The sequence below is a fragment of the Pyrgilauda ruficollis genome, unplaced genomic scaffold (assembly GCF_017590135.1).
Source record: "Pyrgilauda ruficollis isolate IOZ18807 unplaced genomic scaffold, ASM1759013v1 scaffold48, whole genome shotgun sequence".
NCBI classification, from domain to species: Eukaryota; Metazoa; Chordata; class Aves; order Passeriformes; family Passeridae; genus Pyrgilauda; species Pyrgilauda ruficollis.
The window spans coordinates 154,102-172,067 of NW_024526377.1; the positions used below are offsets into that span (position 1 = coordinate 154,102).

At 47.7% G+C, this 17,966-nt stretch overlaps 1 protein-coding gene across 32 annotated transcripts in view; it reads left to right on the forward strand.

Annotated features, from left to right (window-relative positions):
• Positions 1-17,966, forward strand: part of EPB41 (erythrocyte membrane protein band 4.1) — a 95,037-nt gene that overhangs the window by 18,088 nt on the left and 58,983 nt on the right. The window contains exon 1 of one of the 32 annotated variants that reach the window (XM_041479196.1): positions 1,001-1,146. The exons of 30 other annotated variants lie outside the window; for them this stretch is intronic. The gene's annotated coding sequence lies outside the window, so the exon portion shown is untranslated. Of the gene's footprint in view, positions 1-1,000; positions 1,147-9,936; positions 9,995-17,966 lie in introns of those variants that run through there. One more of the 32 variants, XM_041479191.1, reaches the window with a different exon arrangement.

Below are 17,966 nucleotides of genomic sequence, written 5' to 3' on the forward strand. Positions count from 1 at the left end.
GACAATCGAAGATGCCTTAGTGCCAGGCATATTTTGGAATTGTGCAAATATATGAGGGGGATTTGGTTCCTGAGCTGGGCAGGTTGGCAGCACCTTTGCTGGAACCTTTGGAAGTGCTCAGGAGGCACTGGGCAGCGTGGTTTGCTCTGATGTACAAAGCGGGAAGAGCTGGACAGCTCTGCTTGACAAAAATAACTGATTCTAATTTGGCTGTAAGCGAGGAAAATCCAATCCATGCTGGAGGTGCGGGATTCCAGAGCAGGGGCAGGGCGGGCCCCTCGGTGGGGCTGTGCTGGGCTCCTGGGGGCGTTTCTTGTTGACCAAGCCACCTCAATTGTCGCTTTTTTGGCTTGCCACAAGACTGAGACAGTACCTGTTCGATTACGAATGGCCTTATGCTTAAAAAAATGAAGACTATAATAACAGCATAAAAAAAACCCCCAACGCCCCCCCTACCTTTCTTCATACACTCCTCCTTGCTTCTTCACCCCGGGTTTCCCTTCAGAGCTGCGCCACGACTTTCTCTGGGAGGCAGCGAACGGTATTTAAAATTTAGGTCACGGAGGGAGGGGGAGCGGCGCTGCTGCCCGCGGTACCGGCGGGCAGGACCCTTCCTGCCCCCTTCCTACCGGGGCCGTGCGGCGCCAAATTATCGCCCCCCCTGCCACATCACCTTAGCGGGGGAGGGTGTGGCGGTGGCAGGAACACAGGTGGCGGTAACCCCGTTATTTCCGCCTCTCGCTGCCGGGGTGTTGTGGCGGGCTCAGGAAGGCGCTCCGGGCGCTCCCTCCGGGCCGCCCGCGGGAGAGAACGTGAGAGAACGGGATGGGGGGAGCCAGGAGGGGGCGCACGCTCCCCCGCCCGCGCCGCCGGCCGCGGTTTCCCCGTAGCCAATGGCGAGGCCGCGCTGGCGTCCCGCCCCTCGCCCTCGGCCAATGAGAACTTACTACAGTGTTGTGGGGGGAGGAGGCGGGGCGGGGGGGGCGCAGAGCCGCGGGCGGGCGGCTGCGGGCGCGGAGCGGGGAGGGACGGAGACAGAGCGACTGGCTGGGCACGGCACGGCGCGGCCCCGGGGTGCCGCACCGCAGCGGGGGCTCTGCGGAGCCCGGTGGGAGGCCGGCGGGCGCCGCGCGCGGGGGCGGCCGGGTAAGTGCGCGCGGGAGCGTGTGCGCGGCGCGGGAGCGTGTGCGCGGCCTTTGCGCTGCGGGTCCGTGTCCGCAGACGGCGGGTCGGTGCGCGCCCGCGGTCTCTGTGCGGGTGGGCACGTGTATGTGCGCGTGTGGCTGTGTGCTGTGTGCGAGTGCGTGTGCTCATTTGCGCAAGGTGCATCTGCACAGCGAGTGTGTGCGGTTGGTGTGCCTGTGCGTGTAAAGGGTGTGCGTGCGTGGGGTGTTGGAGTGTGCACGCGTGGTCTGCGCAAGAACCCTGTGTGTAGTTTGTATCGGGGGTGTGTGGTGTGACTGCTGTGAGCTCTGCGTGTGAGCACTGCATGCATGAGCACTGCAGTGCGTGTGCGAGCTGTGCGTGTGTGTGCACACCAGGTGAGTGTGCCCCATGTGTATGTATGTACTGTGCGTGTGTGTGCAGCGTGTCCGTGTTTGCCCTGTGTGTGTGCGCAGTGTGTCTGTGTGTACACAGTGACCGAATCCAGTGCGAGTGTGTGCGCGGTTCGTGTGCCGCCGCTCCGTGGGGCTGTGTGTGACATGGAGTACTGGAAGTCAAAAGGCTGAGGCTCAGCCCGCGACAGATTCTGCAGGAGGCAAGAAATGGGGATAGCAGGACAGGGGCACACAGCTCAGGGGATCTGGCACCGAGTGTTCCCTTTGCTGGGGCGGGGTTGCCCGGGCTGCCGTGGCCGAGCTGGGATCCCCAGCTCTGCCCGGAGTCCATTGTGCAGGAGGGGGAAGGAGATATGGCGGGGAAGGGCTTAGCGCTCCGCAGACCGATGCCTGCTCACCCACCCATGGGACAAATGTGGATGCTGTGGTCTGGTATCAGTCAGGCAAGGGCTCTTTCCTGTCTGTGCATCCAGCTTTGCCCTGAATTCTAGCTCAAGAAAACACATTGGCCCACTGGGAAGTGATGCTCTTACTGGATTTTCCACCAAAGTATATTTTTATTTCCTATCTCCAGCGAGGCACTGTTTGTGATGAAAATTACTCCAGAACATCTGGAATTAGTTAAAATCCATCTCAACCACCTCTGAGTGCTGCAGCTGCAAGTGTCCCAAGTCCTCACTTCCCTGTTTGGGGAAAAGGAACTTGTTCACCCTTGCTGCACTGGTTTGAGGGAGCTGGTTTTGGGCAGGGTCTGGCAGCTTTTCCCTCTTTGGCTGTGTAAATGGTAATTCAAGTATTGCATGGTGAAGAGAAAATTTCTTAGAGATTGTCCAAATTCTGGGGTAGGTGCTATGCTGGTTCGGTTATAATTCTGTGTGTTAATTTAATTAAGATACTAGACAAGCAAAGCAAAATAGGTCCCTTCCAATCCAAACTGTTCCATGAAAATCTAATTTTTGAACAATACCACAAACCCCTTTTTGCCTTTCATTGCTCTTTCCATTTAGGATTTGAAAACTTTTCAAAAAGCTGGGTTTTGCCTGCCTTAGTTTGCTAGATCTGGAGGGATGGTCTTTGAATTAGTGATTCTTATTCACAGTTGAGATACGTAAAAATAATCCCTGTAAGATCTCGTGGGGCAGAGGGTGTGCTGGGTCTGAATGAGGGATGCAGAGCGGCTCTGCCCTGGCTGCTGCTGTTGCTGTGATGCCGTGGAGTGCAATTCCTTTCACAGTTAGCTAACTCTTGTGTCACTGCCCCAGGATCTGCTCCCTTTGCTTCAAAGGTTGCTTTGTGGAGATCCAAAGTAGGTTGTTTTTCTTTTTTAATGGCTGGTCCAGCAATATTTTTAATGAATTTAAGGTTTTCCTTAAATTCCAGCATTGTGGTGGCTGGTAAGGGTTGTGCATCACATGTCAGTGATGCTGATACTCTTGATGTTTATATTTTACATCATCTTGCATCTTCAGTTGCACTTCTAGGGCAATTTTGAACACTGGGTGGGATTTAAAAGGCAGTGCATATCTCTGCTGTCATGGCCTTAATAAAGAAGGTGAGGATTTTCTAGGATTCCCATGGACAAACATAATCTGCTGTGGAAGATAAATATCAGGATAAACATAGTGCGTGCTCCTTACCTTGAAAACTCAATTAGAGCTTTATGAAACAGAGGGAAGGGTGATTTTTTTCCTAATATAAACACATACATTATTTCCTGTATCAATTTAGATGATGAGAACAGGAATTACCTGTGTTTTTACCTGATCTCACAATTGCAAGTTAAAACAAATAATCCTATAAAAAGCAAAGCATTTCTTGGGAAAGCAGCACTCCTGAGGAGTAAGGACTCCTCTTGGCCTGTTTCCAAACATTGTTATGTTCCTAAAGCCTATAAATGCTTCAGGCAATGATACTCCAAACCTACAGCTCCTGGCTCCAGTATTTCCCTGCCAAGTGCCTATGTGCTCTGCATGAGCATCCATGGTGTTTTTCGTTGTGACAGCATTTGATTTTTGGAAAGTGGTAAAACAGTGTCTCTCCTACTGCCCCATTTACTGCTTGTTGAGCACATATTTGAATGAATGGGACATAGGCTGGCAAAGATGTGGCTTATCTGGTGAGCAACCACCTCCACAAATTCATTTATTGGAGATCAAAGTGTTGCTCTGCCACGGTGGCTTGCGGGGATGTTGGGATGCTCCATGTGCTTTGATACATTTGATAGGTGGATAGTGATGTTGTGAATGTGGCATACAACATGCTGGAAGAAAGCTGTGCATACAGAAGAGTTGCTGATGGAAGGCAGTGGCTCTGTACTAGGTTTTCACCAGCAGTTACTTGGCATCTCAAAGGAATCCTGGATTTTTGGGGTCAGCAGGTGAATCTCAGGCTCTTCATCCTTGGATGTTCCTGAGTATCCACAGCATCTGACTCGGAGTTTCTTCTCAGACATCTTTCCTTGTGTTCCCAAATGAGGGGTATGTGCTGAGAGCCTCTTCATTTGGGGGAACCGTGACAGTACCTGTGTCACTGCAGGTGGATTTTTCTTCAGCCCCTTACTCCCATATTTCACCTATTTCTTGGAAAAAGCCCTGGAAATTAGTGATGCTTAGAGATCTTGTGTCTATGTCAGGTGGGAAAGCTCTGGGCTCTCCCCACCTATTCAGGCCAGGGATCCCTGCTCCTAGTGGGAGATTCCCACCCCTCTTTGGATGGAGTAATGTGTGGGTGGAGCTGCAGTGGTGAGGTAAAGCTGAGCTATACTGTGTCCCACACTGTCAGTGTCTGAACTTGCTGGAGCTGCTTTTACATTCCTGGGAAGCTGGGATGAATCTAAGGGCTTTAATGTGTGTGAGGGTCCCTGCAGCAGCCCTATAGATGCAAATAATTTCCCATCATAAACTTTACTTTGTACTTCTTAAGCTCCACTGCAGATCTGTTGGCTTGCCTCTAACTTCTGTGCAGTTTTCCTAGAGCGTTAAGGAACAGCAGATACTCAGGTTGTTCAGGCTTGGAGCTGTGTTTCTTGCTGTTGTGTATTTCTCCGGGGAAGTTCAATATAAAGCTTTGCATCTGGAGTAGAAATTGCAGTCTGGGCTTGGGGATCTTTTGCAATGATTATTCTTTCTCGGTGCTTGGTTTTTGCTGTAATCTTGTGTAGATTAAACAGGCAACAATGTGTAAAGATTTCCCTTTGTATGTCTTATCTCCTATTGTTTTGATCAGTATTGTGGTTTCTTAAGTTGCAAAGAACTGTAGATGAGGCATGGCAGGGATTTATCTTTGTCCATCAGATGGATTAGGTAGGAATGTTTATGGCTTGTACTTAATCCAGATTAATATTATTAGTTTCTTTACGTTCAGTCGGTTGTTTACGCTTGTTTTCTGTTTATGTGAATTTTTGCTTGTGTAATGCCGCTCACATTGTGTATTAAAAGTCTGTGCTTTTAATTTGTCCATGTGGATTGTGTAGATGGACTAAATCTTTCTCTCTCTCTCTCTCTCTCTCTCTCTCTCTGTTTCTTTTTTTAAATGAAGCAGTTCCACAGAGAGAGAAATTCTGTGGGTTTGGGGAGTGTGTTCAAGCAATCGTACTCTTCCAGACCATGCTCCTCCAGACCCTGCTGCATTTCTGATCTGGGATGTTTAAACAAATTCCCATGCCAGCTTGCTGTAGCTCCTGTGCTCAGAGCAAATGTTGATAGCAGTGGTTTGTAATTTATAATTTATAAAGTCTTACAGCACTTGAACTCTGGTGCTTTTGGAGGAGACTGAGAATTTTGTATCTCCTTGATCTCAATGCAGAGCCTAAAAGATGTAGGAAGGTGAGAAGCTCAGGGGAGTGTTTTGTCTTGCAGGCAGTGGGAGAGCTCCATGGCTCCTGGTTGCATGGCCATGGTCCCAGCATTGTGTGCTTCCCACCCACATGTGTATTTTTGGGGAGCAGCCTGGTCCATCTGCCGGTGAGGGCAAGTGCCATGGGATGTCAGCCTGGCTTTCAGACTGGGTTACACAACAGAATAACCCTCTGTGGCTGCATCAGGAAACCTGGAGCCCAGACCTGTGGAGGCACCTTTGCTCTGTCAAAATTGAGTCCTTCTTAGAGGATCAGCTCAGTCTGAGATGTAACCACAGCAAAACACGCCGTGTTAGGCTGGAGCCTGGGGATGGGAGTACGCTTTGCAAGCAGTGGAAGAAGAATTGGGCTAGTTAGCTATTTCTGTGAAAACCACAATTCCTTTGAACCCTCCAGTCACTGGTTGTAGGCTGATTATTCTACTTCTTCCCCACCCCATGGAATGTGTGTGTGTGAGAGAGAGATAATTAAAAGCTTATAGTTAAGTAAATAACTAAGCTGCTCACGTGGTTTTAGAGGAGAATTGCAGAGCCAAACCCTTGGAGGTGGAAGACAGTGTGTGCTGCTGCTGGTCCCACAGCATCTCCTTGCCTTCCCATGCTTATATGGCCTTGGAGCATGATTCCATATGGACTTTTCACCCCTAGGACCTGTGTATCACTGAATATGAGAGCAAGCAGGGTCTAAGTAGGGACAGTCCCCTCCGATTGTGTCCAGGGCTCCAGGCTGTATTTATTCCCTGTTATTCAAACTCTGCTCCAAAGACAGGATTAATAATTCCTACCCAAATTCATCTGCAATGCCTATGTACAAATGAATCAAAAGCATGAGCTGGTCTGTGCAATTCACTCATGACATGGTCTGGATGCTCCAGGATGGCTTGAAGGGTGGTTTGGTTTTATCCCATTGACATAGAGCTTGATGGAACGTTTTATGTTCCAGCCCTGGTTTCTGCCTCTGTGAGCTGCTTGCCTTGAGCCAGGCACTTGGAAAATGAGAAACATGCAGCTGGGGAGTTTTAGGAGTTGTTTGTCATTGGGCAGGGGCTGGTTCATGGAAGGATAAAAATCTTTCAGGTCCAGCTTCAGCTGCCCTAACCAGCAAAAATTTTTCCTCCTTGCATGCTGCCTTCCAGTTCCTGAACCAATGGATAAGAGGGCCCTATAACCAGTGCCATAGAATCTCCTGAGTTGGAAGGGACCCACAAGGATCATCAAGTCTAAACTCCTGGCCCTGCACAGGACACCCCAGCAATCTTACCCTGTGCATCCTTGAGAGGGTTATCCATTGTTCAACGCTCCTGGAGCTATGGCAGCTTTGGGGCTCTGACCATTCCCTGGGGAGCCTGGTCAGTACTTGACCACCCTCTGGGGGAAGAAACTTTTCCTGGTATCCCACCTAAACATATGTTCCTGATTTCCCCTCTTAACATGAGGGCCAGAGGAGAGCAGGATGCCCTGGGGCTTTATGGGAAAATGCAAAGTGCAGAGGCAGCTCAGGGTAACATTTTGCAGACTGACAAAAAACTCTCTGAAATCCCCAAACAAAAACTGCTGGTCTGTCCTTTAAATACTGGATTCTGTGTGTGCATAGTGTATTGGTCCTGTTGGCAAAGACAAATATCCTGGCAGTGTCACTGACATAGACATCAGACACAAACCAATGGGACCCTTCAGGGATGCAGCCCCTTGGAGAAGAGCAGTGGTGATCTGCCATCCTCCTGGTACAAGGGAGTCCTCCTGTCTGTCATGTACTATGAAAACTCAGCTGCTCATTTAGTCTGAAAAATCTTGAAATCCAGCATTAGGCCAAAGTTTTCTGGCCTAAATACCTGTTTTGCAACTATTGGTTGCCAGTGAATTGACAGGCAAGATGGAAGTTGTGTGTTTAAATTGTGGGGGTGGTTGTTGGTCTGAAGGCAAAAGAAGCTACCTAACCAGCATCCCTCTTTCTCCTGCATGAGTGCATGTAAGTGTATAGAGGCAGTAAAAAGGCCATTTATCATGTAAACATACCCTGACACAGAAGGCAGACCCCTATAGCTTGTAGGAGGAAGGGGTCACATTGCACGCAAGAAAACAACATTTTTAGGACCCTTGGTAGCACGTGTTACAATTTGAACAGGGAGAAACCAGGAGGGATGGGTATCAGGCACTTTGCTGGTGTCCCTACATCCTTCCTCCTGGGAAGTACCAGCGCTGCTCCCGTGTCCCTCTATTCCTCCTGGGATTGGTGCTGGTGGCCAATGCTGATATCGCTGCTTTTTTATCTCCAACTGCCAACTTGAAGGTTGAGTGTGTGTGGTGAGAAGCTCATGAGAGTCTTGGTGAATGCACATGAAGTAGCAACAAGATAAAACTCAGTCTGGGCTGCCTGGTCCAGCTGCGGGAATAACTTTCATCACTTTTTCTCCTTTTCAGAGGAAAAGCTGGAAGCTTTTGGGGCCTGGAGAAGAGTTCAGTTGCAGAGAAAATGCGAGTTTTCAGCTGTTCATATGTGTTTCTAGTCAAAAGGGTTTAAGGACCCCCACACTTTCTCGAAGAGGGGGAACAACTAGCAAGAGAAACTGTTTTGGAAGAGGAAGAATGTAGGGTACATATATATAGGTTTTCCATGGATTTTCATGTGCAGCCAGGCTCCCGCAGGTGTTTAAACACAATGGAAAAGGGGTCTTTCAGATGTGTGTGAGTTTGCTGACCCACACACATGAGCTGGCTTCATTCTTCAGGCTTTCTGAAAAGTGTAATATTGTCAGGATGGCCCTGGAGAATGGGGTTTATCTGCTGTGGGAGCAACTGCATCAACGTGGGAAGGGTATGCTGGTGATAGTGGGGGAAAATGGCCATGTGCTGAATTCCTCTGGCACTGCTTCTAGTGAGTGCTATAGTTTCTTCAGACTTCTGGAGGGGTTTGTTGTTGTTGTTGCAACTGCTGCTTCTGTTACTTCCATCAGGTCTACCTAGATGCTGCCTTCAAAAAACACTTCCTTTGTTTATGGGTGGCAGTATCAGTTTGTTTGCTCCCACCCATCTCTGCTCTTTCCTTCACTCCTCCAGGAAATGGTGGAATAAAGCTGGGGTTGGTTGATGAGGTCAGAGCAGCTGTTGGGTGCAGGACCCCTTCCCTGCCCATGTCTTCAGTGAGGTTTGGGATGCTTCATTGCCTTGATAACAAGAACCCAAGGGACTTGTGGTGTCCAAGCAAGTTCGTCTCAAAAAATGACGTTTTTTCCTCTGTTTACGCACTGAAGCAAGTTTTTTTATTTTGTTTTGTTCCAAAGTAAAGTGCTTTGACTAGCTGGTGTCTCCCATTCCCTCAGTTTTGGGGCACCAATGCAGAAAGCAGTCCTCCTCTTCTTGGTTCTGGTGCTCTTCCTCCCACCTGCAAGCACCCTTGTATGCTTGTGGGGAAACCAGCAGTGGCATGGACAGTGGTAGTGGCTTCATGTTTTGCAGCTGCTGCTCTTGGCTTATTTAGAAATGATGATTGACTCTCTTCATCTATCCTGATGATGACGTGTGGTGATATTCCTTTTGCAGACATGTGGTTTATTAAAAAAAGAGTCCCTGTTGCATGATGAATTGAGAGGGAGCGCTCGGGGAAACTGAATCTATTAGCATTACTTGCCTGTGTGCCTCCTGAGGCAGGAATGGGAGCAGATAATGGACATGAGGGATGAATTCACAAAGCAAGGCGGCTTGCAATTACAGAGAAATTTAGTATTTCACTGTGATGCTTTTCTTGCAGGTTTATTTTTTTTATAATTGAGCTGCACTCTCCAGCATGAGCGTTGCTTGACTATTACACTGGTGGGTTTGACCTGCACAGTGCTAATTACAGCAAAGGCTGGCAATCAAATACATTATGTTATACATAGCCTATGCAAATACAGTGGAATTAAATTTTTTTCTCCTTTTTTTTGAGGTAGATGCACAGCTGCATCTGTGCCAGTGATAAGGTTCTCTGCAGACACAGGTGGCAGTGCCCTGTGCCTGCAGCTCCATCACACACAGGTTCAGGAGGTTGGAAGGTGTGCACGGAGCTCATTGGGATCTAACCTGGTTGCAGGGTTGGCTCTGTTTGCTGGGCTGATGCTGCTGGGGGAAGTGGTTGTACGTTAACCATATCTCATGATTTCTCAGCACAAACAGTTGTAAATCACTCCTGTGGTAGGAGCAGCTGCAAAAAGCGCTCAGCCCTGGTTTTGCTGTGCAGAGGTACCACCTCCTGCCTAGCCTTTGAAAACACAAATGCAAGGAAACAAAGGACTCTGTCCTTTTGATGTATTAACTACAAAATCAGCTGAAAATTTGTTGATAGATTCTGCTTGTTTTGGAAACAGGTTAACCTTCTGAAACTTCTGACTGTGGCAGAAAACCAAGGAGTGATGAGTTACATTGAAACTGAGGTTTGATTAATTGTAACTTTCATAGCACTTCAGCTTCACCACTAGAAAAACACTGTAGAACTGGGGAAGATCATGTTTTTTCACTAAAACACTGGCTCTAATAAATTTTTTAGACTGAGGCGGGGAGAGAACATCAACTGGAGCTGCAGCTGTGCACCTCTGAAACAGCAGGTTTGTGAGTGGGTGGTTCCTGTCTACCTCAAGTGTCTGCTTATGTTTTTCCCCAGTTCCCTTCAGCAGAAGCATCCCCTTAGAAAATATTTTGAGACATTTCTTTAAAACAAAAAGCAATGGGAGAGAGAAAAGAACAAGCCTCTCTCATGTAAAGGATTGTCAGAGCTTTGCTATTGGAGCAAGAGCGTTTGGGATTTAGGGAAATAGGACAGACACACAGCTGGCTGCACTTCATGAGATTGACCATCATCCCAACATTCCTATGTCTGCCAAGCCTAGCAGTTGCTCAGTTCCACATCTCCAGAAGAAACAGTGACTGGGGAACGTGCAGTTTTTGTCTGTTTTTCTGAGTTAATCTCCTTGCCCTGCTTTCCCACATATGGGCTGTGGTTTTGCCTAGTCACAAGGTGTTTCATGGGTGCAGTCAGTTCAGGTGCTGCAAGTCAGAGATGTCTGGGGATGAGTCACTAGAGCTCAGGATGGGGCAAGTTTCTTGAAAACAAGAAAACAGGCTTTGTGAAAACTTAAAATTAAGAGTTGATTCCCAGACACAAAAATATTCAGACCTCTTGGTATCGGCAGTGATGAGCTCTTTTGACATGCTTTGAGAAACAGGCTTGAAATTTATTGCTGTGTTTAAAAATAAAGTGTCTTTGCTGCTACAAGCAGTGAATTATAGTTTTTAAAAAATGTGAATTGGAAAAAAATGCAAAATGGAAAAAATTCAGCTTGGGGCTATGCAGATATTTGATTTTGAAGTTGGTGATTTGTCACACAAGTAATTAGCCAGTGTGGTATCCAGCACAGTCCCTTCTGACTTTTGCAGTGATCGTGTATGTGATGTGCTCTTACTCTGGAGAAAAATGGATGTGGCACTTGCATTTTAGTTGGAGGATTGGCTTTTTTGGGTTGAATCACTGTAAATGGGGGTGTGTATGTTTCATTTGGAATCTCAGATCCACCCATGTGGTACTAATGAAGTGTTTGGTATAAGCCACCTGCAGCAGAAGCCTATGCAGCCATTCCTGATTTCCCAATGGGGTGAGCATGTGTATGCTTGTGTGGCACCTTCTTATTTTAAGCTGTGCTGGAAGTTGGTTTTGCTGCTTAAAATGAAGTTCCGTAAAGTAGCAGCTCGCTGGGTGACCACTAATTGATTTAATTGCTGCTCTTAATGTGAAATATGTTGTGGTTTATGGAAGCATGTTCTGCTGCTCCACAGTACTTGACTGATGCTATCCCAGATGTGGGACGTGTTCCCTGTGTCCCCAGGCAGGCATGTCCCTGGTGTGAGCAGTTCGAGCCACCGTGCTACAACATGGATTTTTCTCAAAAGCTGTGCTTGGCAAGGTCTGGGAGCAGAAGTGAAGCACAGAGTTATTCACCTTTTTGTTTTTCCTCTTGTATTTGGATGTCTAGCACTGATCTTCCCTGTTGTTGTCAAGACTGAGTTCTGCAGTGCTGTTGGTGAAACACTTGGAAAGTGCACTGCACCATGCAAAGGGTAACACATTGTTGAAAAAAAAAAAAAAAATCTAATACTCAATTTAGAAATAAGTAAATAATCATGGCAAAGTGCTGTTTCCTTCTGGCATACTGCTGTTTCATGCAAGTGGCACTGCATCAGTGCGTTGTGCAATAAAGATCTATTTGTAGAAAGTAAAAAAAGAGACCAGAATTTAGGGGGATTATTAAATCTGAGCAATGTGAGTTGCAAAATACCTTGTTATGCTGCTGTCTGCAGAGGCCAGTGTGTGAAGGTAAACAGGCATTCTGTGCTCTTCCCGAAGACTCACGCTGTACTCTTGTGTCCCTGGGCTCTGCGCAGGGAGTTGTTTTGGGTCTTAACCTCACAGGTCTGTTATTAATGCCTGAACCACACAGTTCTTGCTATAAAGTTACCTGTGCTTGAAGGGCCACAGTACACAGGCATTTCTCCCACAGAGTTTGGGTTCTTCATCCTTCTTTTTGAGTGCTTTGCCAAGGTGCTTAAAACTCATGGGCATTTGTACAGCACTGGCTGCTGTTGCTGGTGCGTGACCTTAATCCTGGAGATTTCTGGGTTAGCATCCCCAGGCTTGAATGGTGCTGTGTTTTGTTGAATCCCATGGGGAAAATGGAGATTTATTGCTGTGGATACTTGGGGGACCCAAAGGGTTGCCGAAATCTGGGCATTGAGGCTGTGATGCTCATGGTCCGTTTCACCAAAACTGCTCTTAGTGCTCAGGACTGTTAATCCACCACTGAGACCAGGAATCTCTGTTTCTTGTCCTAGAGGAGAGACTGGTCTTGGATGCTTCAGCTCTGTGCAGTTCAGCAGGCAGCAGCCTTGTTTGCAGGGTACTCTGTAATTAATGTCGGCTCTTGAGCGCCGAGTAATTGGGAGCAGTAATTGGATGGTAGCTTAAGAGTAGGAGCACGGTTTAATAAAACAAACAGGCTTGCAGTTGTAATGTCAGCAGGTAAAACGCCTGGGAAACGGCAAATCCACATGGCGGTGACGCCAGTGAGGTCTGTGCTCAACGCAGGCGCTTTGAAGCCCAAGCAGTGAGCCAAAGCCTGCAGGGCAAGGCAGGTTCTCTTCTCCTTCCCTGGGTGCTGAACAGGGGACACAGCCTGGTAAGGCAGATACTTTTTAAACATCTCCCATGCTTAGGAATAAGAGAATGAAATGTTTGTGTTGTGGAGTTCTAGTTCACCTCTAAAGAGTTTTTGCAGCTTGTATAGCTGGGGAGCTGGAGTGAGCTCAGGCTGTGCACCGATGTCCTAACTGGAGACCAGCTCATTGCATTTGTTTCTGTCTTGTTTTTGCTGCTTACTCTTAAACTACACTTCTTGCCACTGCAAGGGTTCCCATTTCTCTACTTTTATTTTCTGTATTGCCCTGCTCATGGCTTACACTGGTGAGGAGGTGCCTCCCAGCTAGCTCAACCTGCTTAGACCTCATTTGTATGTTCACTGTTTTCATCTTGGAGAGGAACAGGTGACTATTTGCCTTCAGATTGTGTGTATAGAAAGAGAACCTGAAGGAAGTGCAGAGGAGGTGGTTTAAGAATATATTTATTGGAGAACCAAAGAGCGGGTTTGGCTGGGGCACCTGGGTGAGCTCACTGATGCTTTTTGCTCTCTCCACTCTTTCACCCTGGCCTTGTTTGAAGGGTCTTCTTATGGCAGTTTTAACCCAAACAATGGTATCACCAGAGCCTGCAGAAAAGAGGATCTGTGTGGCATTTTATTCCCTTGTGTTGCATGAATGTGGATTTCAGCAATATTGTTGTGTGGCTCCTGCTGTCAGCAGCACAGTGAAAAGAGCGGCTCACTTGTCTGGAATTGTGACTGTGGGATTTGCAGCCCTTTAGCAGCATAATTTTAGCTGAGGCTCTCCATTTATTCCTCAGTACTGAGCAAGACCAATTGATTCTGGATCAGAAATACTGAGAATAATATGGTTTATTCTTAATTTGCTGTTGCTTTTGATACTTGATAAATACCTGAGCTACGCTGAGTCCCTGTGAGTTTGTGGAGCTTTCAGCTGGATGAAGCACTCTTGGGCTCAGTGTGGCTTCAGCTGTGCATGAAGCAATTGCACAACAAGGATTTATATATAAAAAAGGGAAAAATAAGCAAAGCTTCTCCAGAAAAAACGTGTGGTTGTTCCTACCCCCATTGTATTGTTGGGGGTTTGTGTGTATACACACAAGCACACGCTTTGAATAGAATAAGGATTATTTTGAGACCTAACTCATCAAATAAGTATAGATGGGATGCTAAATTGTGCATATAAGGCCAGCAGCTTATCCAAAAAGCACCACTAGCCCTATGTACAATTTATTTTATTAGGGAAAAATTTAAACCAGCTGCTGTTTTCTGCATGTGCTTTATCCCTACTAAAGAATATATTTTGTCTTTATTGGCACTTTATTTATTTTAAAATATTGCAATGTTAAAACAGTTGGAAACTGTTTATTGTTGTCTTGTCGACTGGTTGGTGGCGAGCAGTGTCCTGGCCGTGCCATAGCAGGTTGCACTGGCACTGGTGGGACTGGAGAAAGCTGGTTTACAGCTTCCAGGTGCTGTCCCAGTTTCCCCAGTGCACATGCCCACCTGACTTCATAACCACGCTCCTTTTAATGCCCTTGGGGTGCTAAACTTATCCCTGTGTGGTGTGTAATACAGGATAAAAGGGAGAGGACTAGAGAGAAAAGTGTGAGTTGGTGGGGAAGGGGATCCTGGACAGCCCCTGGAAGAGGGGAGAAGGTTGGAGGGAATCAGGGGGTGGTGGAAGAAAAAGCAGGGGTGATGGAATAAAGAGCAGGTCTGGTGCAGCCAGACAGGAGGGTAGGAGAGATGATTTTAGTGCATGTTGTCCATGGACCTCCTGGGTGGAGCAGTGTTTGGATCAGCAGGATTAAGCATGGCTGGAGGGGAAGGTGCTGTGGTGTTTTGTTCAGAAACACAAGGGCCATCCAGGAGCACCAGTGTGATGCTCTGCACTAACCCTGCTATTGTGTGCTGGGAGGCAAAGTTGGGCGTTGAAGGGTTAGAAAATACCTCTTGAGAGCCTGTGGAACGTGCTGGTGTTTGTTCAGTGAAATCACAACCTGCAACAGCCTCCCACACCAACCCATCCAGCACGGAAAGGAGGGCGGCAACCAAAAATATGAGCAAACAGCCCCTGAATGTGGGTGCAAAGTGCATTTCTGACCCCTCCCTGCTGTATTGAGGGTGAACACAACTTCCTTTTCCTTTCTGTAGTCTGAAGAAAGCAATGTTTGTGTACATTTCCTCCATACAAATAATTGCAACGACTCTGGGCTGATGATGGAGCTGAGCAGAGTGTGCTGCCGGAACCAGTATGGATCTTTACTTGGGTCTCCAATGGTGAAAAAACCCTCACAATACCATCTTATCATTCATCTCATTCTTTAAATCCGTGCTCTCCCTTCCCCCCATGGTGGTGTTTAATATCCTGTTCACTGTTTCCTACTGCTTATAGGCTAGGCTGCTGGCTGGAGCTCAGCTGCTGTGCCCTGGTGAGCCATTAGTGCATCAGGATGGGATCTGGGACAGTAATTCAAAGCAGGAGTGAGCACAGGCTCCCTGTGGGATAATGCTGCTATGGCTCTGTGGGCAGACAGAAGGTGTCAGCATCGTTATTTTCATTCTGCAGCAGAAGTGGGGGTGATAAAGTGCTCCCTGAGTGTGTGCTGTCCCAGAGGATCAAAGGGATTCCTGACAGCTGAGCAGCTGAAATGGAGCATCCCCACTGTCTGCCTTTAACTGAGCTACTGAATGATGATGGACCAAAATAATCAGAATAGGCACTGAAATGCTGTCCCTCCATCCCATGGGTCAGTATCGGAGAGGATTGCTTTAAATGCTCACTTTTTTGCTGTAAACTTCTGAGAGCTGCACTCCCATTCTGAAATCTCAGATTGCCAGATAAATATCTGCTCTGCCAAAGGAAGAGGTGATTGTTTAATGAAAATAGCATTTCCAAGCTGTGTGTCTTGTTAAAGCATCCAGAACGCCATGTTGTGTCTTCTCCCCGTTGGTGACACTGCACAGCCAGTGTGAGAATTCAACAGCAATTTTGATTCAAAGCCACCTTCAGTGAAAATGGTTGTTTGTAAATGTGTTGCATCAGATGTGTCAATGAATGTAATTAAGGAATGAAGACTGCTGCACACGCCTAATTAAGGGGATTAAAAACTAAAGCTGCCTGATTCCACTGCTGGATGGAAAAAACAGACTGGTGGAAACAGCCGGAGGCTGAATCTTGTGGGGGTTCTGCTGCAGTCCCTGTGCTCACGAAAGGAGCAGCTCTGGGAGGTGACAGGACTTAGCTGCTCTGCTACATGCCATAACTGACTGCTGACTGTACATGATGGTACTTAGTTGCTGCTTCACACTCCCTTTCTGTTTGGTTCCTGTTCCTGGTGGGGATGGGAGGATTTTTATCCCTGCTAGCCATGCTGGGGTGCAGCCTTGGGAAGTTGACAGTTGTGTCACCCCATGTTAGTTTGGTGTCCTGGTGTCTCCTACCATCTTGGTACCCATCCCCGGCTCTTTGGCTGTTCTGGATGGTGCTGTGGGATCTCGTTGTGTTGAAGCGGGATGTGTGTGAGGGCAGAACCTCTAGGCATCCATAAGGTGCATTTTGCAGGCCAAATTGTGCCAATAGAGGATGAAGAACATTGTGCAATGGAAATATTAGGAAGCTGTGCTCACTGAGGGCTTCTCCCTAGCCTTGCTAAGAGGAGAATGACTTTGTTATGGGATGGGGAATACCAACAAGGATGTCTCATTAATCCGACAACTGATATCCCATTGTTTTTTTTACTCAGAGTGGGTGTCATCTGTCCTGTGGAGCAGGATCCCTGGAGGGATTCTGGAGAACATCCTCTGTGTGGGAGGTGTTACAAAACCCATTGTGATTTTCCAGGAACCATCTTCTCCTTTGCTGCCTGGCTCATGGAGCCGCCCCAGGGTCAAGGGTGACTTTGTGGTCACTGAGCATCACAAGCAGGAAAGCTGGGAAGAAAAGCATCCCTATGGACCTGGTGTGTAGTGTCCAAGCATGTTCCTGGGACATGCAGTGCTCTTCTGGTGCTGCATTCATTGGTGCAACATCCTTCTGGGTCCCTGGTGCCACTGGAGTTTGTCCCAGTCAAACGGAGTCAGTACCTTGAGGCTTTGCAAACAGCTTCTGATTCCTGGCTCTGAGTGTTTGGGGGACCAGCTGAGTGACTGGTTTTCTGCCTGTTGCCTGTGGACCTGGTCTGTTGGGAACATGGTTTCACCCAGGATTTGGATGTTTGCCTGCTCTTCTTGGGCATAGAGAGGAGTCTGCAGACGTGCAGTAGAATCTTCCCCATGGGTTTTTTTCCTGGGAGTGGTGCAGAGTTTAACCATCACCTGCAATATTTTTTTAAAAGGGAGAAAAAAAAAGCCAGAGGGCAGCTTTCTGGAGGTGTCTCCTCACCTCCCTCCTGTGCACAGTGCCCACAAAAGATGCTTTGCTGTTCCCAGTCTTGAGGCAAGGTCAGCAGCATCCCAGTTTGCATTCCTCGTTGCTAGGTGCCTTGGAGAGCTGCAGCCAACTTGGAGTGGGCTTTTGCTGCTGCTTTTGATGGGGGACCTCAATTAGCTCTTAGTGGCTCTAAAACCAAACTGCCTGATCTTGTGAGTTTTCAAGTTGTTGAAGGTTGGGTTCTTTCTGTGATACTGGGAGTTTACAGCTCGAAGTTTGTGGTGGGAATGGGTTTCTTCTCCTTCTCTGTGCTGTTGCATGCGATGCTGAGCCCTGAAAGAAGAGGAGACTTCAGAAAAGGGTGGGCCTCCCTGAAACAAAGCCTTCCCCCAGCTGAGGAGCAGCACAGGCTGCTGTGTGCTGATACCTGTGGTGTTTGTACCCACCCAGCAAAATGCAGCTTCACAACCCCCCTGCTCACTGACTCATTCCCTTGGGCTCCTTGGAGCGTTTGCTGTCCCAGTTGTGTCTCCATAGCTGGCATCCATGCCTGTGCTGTATCTGGCTCGTTCCATGCTGGTGGATGCTGAGGAGATCTCCAGCTTCTTCATCCCCTGTGTTGCTCTGCAGGTGTAAGGGGCTGGGGCTTGCCAGAAAACTAAGAACTGAGGAATTTAGTAAATAATCTGCAGCTGGCCAGTGCCTTCCTGCACTCCTAGGTAAGGGTCATTAATCTTTAAAAGTGCAATGTTCAGGCTGATAATTACTGTAATGGTAATTTTAGTTACCTTGCAGCCCTCATTTCCCTGCTTGATGGTAGCAGTGAGCATGTGAGAGCAAACCAGGTAAATCAACTCAGCCTGGAAGCTGGTACAACTTCTTAAAACTCATTAAAACAGCACAAAACCACATTGCTGCACTCCTGGGCAGGCCCAGGCACCACTGGATTAGGCACCATGTCCTGGGAGTTTCTCTCACTGCAGGCTCTTGTGGGGG